Genomic DNA, 2,865 nt, shown 5'->3' with positions numbered 1-2,865 from the left:
TGACCAAAGGGTCTATTAACTATCACAAACTTAGTTGACAACCGTATTCCCCGGCAACGGCGCCAAAATTTGATACGCCCAAATTACAACTCTCGTCAGAAAGTGCAAGCGGTCGCTGTCAAATATAGAACCTAACTGGGTTGGGTATCAAATCCTAGAAGGAATACCATGATCACTAAGTATTGCAATTATTATTAGACTGTTGATCGAAGGTTCCAAGGTAAGGGGGGTTTCAGTTTAGGTGCACAATAATATTATCAGTGTAACAATGAGATGATATGTGTAATAATATTTGATCACAGAGAATGAAAAATTAGGGTTATGTCCACCTTGTAGCTTTTACTTCTCTATTAACTATGAGTAATACGGATTTTATACATGCATGCACTTATAGAGAGACGTATTCTAATTCTAAATCCAAGTGTTTCTCAACCATTAAGGATTTATTCACCTTAGTTCTCTCGAATCCAAAGTGTACAACCAATTGTACGAACTCTCCAAGAAGTTAATCCTGCTAAGGCATTAACGTGTAAAATAGAGGTTGGAAACCCTATTTTCTTGTCACACTCTCTTTTCCAAACAGTAACTTTTCTATCGAACAAGTTATTTCTATAATGGCGCATTCCCTATGTTTGCAACCACGAGAATTCAATCAAAATGAAGAGAGTAATGATATAAGTGGATTAACACATCATAAATTCAAAAACCCATAGCAATAGAGAGTATACTACAAGGTTTCCATAACCCTAACAAATAAACTTAGCTACTCATGAATAAAACGGAAATCAAAATAGAAATATTCATCCTACCAAAACTTAGAACGATCTTGGTGATAAAGATGAATAGCGAAAATAAGAGAGAAAAATGTTTCTCTCTCTCCGTCCTCAAGCTAAGCCGCTTTCTCTTCTTTTCGAAATAATACAGAATGTGAATCATCCCTAAAAATTCAGCAAATAGGGCTTTTAATAACATCCTTCTCTAATAAATTGCTACTGCATCCTTAACTATTTAAAAATATTGAGTTTGCCCGTGAAAAAGTTCCCATACATCACATTCAGACCAAAAGCTGCTTTCCTTTTTATGTGAAGTTTTCTTTGCTGTCCACAGGCCCCCAAAGTGCTGTAATCTTCCTCATTAGTACCTGAAAAGCATGCTAATTTCATAGGTCAGCTCACTTAACTAAAAATAGACTAAAAGTGCAAGAATTATGTATTTTATCCTCAAAACTTAGCTAAAACATGGGTCAGTTATGGTTCTTAGATGTATAAATACACCCAACATCATTGATGTCGGTCGATGGTGTGAAAACACTTCCTGATGTCAAATTCCAAAAATTTGTGAGAGGTTCCCCACTCTTCTTTGATCCGTTTTAGGACGGAGTGAAAGTCTCAACCCGAGCGAAAGTACGATGCATCTGGAAACTCGAGATCGTAAATGGATTCGAGTACCATTCTGATCGCCTCTTTCATGATCTTTTCTATAGGTATAACTACTGTGAGCTGTCTAAACTTCGACCCTTATTTCTTTCTTCATATTGTAAAGGGGAGCAAAGCCCATTTTTTTCTCCCTCTATTGATAGAAAAAAAGCACTCTTGCCGTTGTTTTAGTGACTCATATGGCTTCCCTCAGCTCAGTTTTTTTTTGTTCTTGAGAATGGTCGCCACTTCTACTAGGACCAGAATGATTATCCCTGCCCGATGGGTCTACATCCATCCCTGAATGTCATCGAGTACTATTAACTTCCTCGCTATTTTTGTAAATATCACCTATAATCTGCGTAGGTGTGTACGCGCCCCCCTGAGTGGATGAGAAATAAAGGATTTCTCGGAGCAACCCCCCAGGTTCCAAACTTAGGAGTCAACTTTCCCGTATGAGCATTTGGTACATATATCAGTTCGTGGAAGAGTGAAGGGTCACCACTACTGAGGATCCTCCCCTAATCTTAGATAGGTCATATGAGGGTTTGCCGCGATTCATTGCTGTGCTTACTCATAAGGCTACCCTTTTCTGAAAGCTCCGCAGGATCACCTACCATTAGTCTTCAGCCAAAGGGGTTTATTGCACAAAAAGGTCGGGGCACAGGCTCCCAAAGAGAAGCCCAATGAATGTCAGATGCAAAGCCCCGTACCTCATTATGATCATATTGGCATAATCTCCCAAAAAAAAGAGCAGAACCTATTGAAGATGAGAGTGAGGTACAACAAGTCCATTTCTATCCACCGCCCTTCTCACGGAGCCATACGTGGACGTTACCGCTCATACATCTCCTAGCCAGCAAGCAGTTAGCCTTCCTCTACAAGGAATGGAAGTGTGGATAAGTCGAAATTGAGTATAGGATTGTTGTTGTACACGAGCTCCATTTTTTTAGTCCTAGCTATCCACTCCACTATGTGGTAGAGTGTTCGTCCCAACCTTTTCACAGGCGTACCTTCCCTTTTAATTAAGAGAAGGACTCAGAATTGACTCCCCTTGACTTGAGATCTGAAAAAAGGGTATGGAGTTTCTCCAAGGAATGCTCCCCTGTTGTGGTATGCGGATTCTCGAGGGCCCAAGCTCCCCGTCTCAGCCAATCCCCCATTGGTAGAGTTACTTTATTCTTTCAGTCGAGTGTCTAAAAACCCTCTCACTTCTTCTACTATAACAAGATCGGTAAGAGGAGCTGCCCCCCTTTACCCCGCTTTATTCCACCTCTGACCTACTTAATTTTGTTTGGTCTTTCTATAGTAGAACTTACCATTGTGGAGCGCCCTCCTTTGACAAGCGGCTGCGAGTGCCTACATCACAGATTCCTAACTATATACCTACAATATGGCTATACATATCCAGAATGTAAACAAAGTAGCTACTGTCAGTACCATTACTAAT

At 40.2% G+C, this 2,865-nt stretch overlaps 1 pseudogene; it reads left to right on the top strand.

The window, feature by feature from the left end:
- The first annotated feature begins 1,719 nt into the window (after positions 1-1,719).
- Positions 1,720-2,329, top strand: LOC124899645 (annotated as a pseudogene).
- The last annotated feature ends 536 nt before the right edge of the window (positions 2,330-2,865 follow it).

Source organism: Capsicum annuum, chromosome 6 (genome assembly GCF_002878395.1).
Source record: "Capsicum annuum cultivar UCD-10X-F1 chromosome 6, UCD10Xv1.1, whole genome shotgun sequence".
Taxonomy (NCBI): domain Eukaryota; kingdom Viridiplantae; phylum Streptophyta; class Magnoliopsida; order Solanales; family Solanaceae; genus Capsicum; species Capsicum annuum.
The sequence above is the reverse complement of the archived record's forward strand: the minus strand, read 5'-3'. Positions and strand labels throughout refer to the sequence as shown.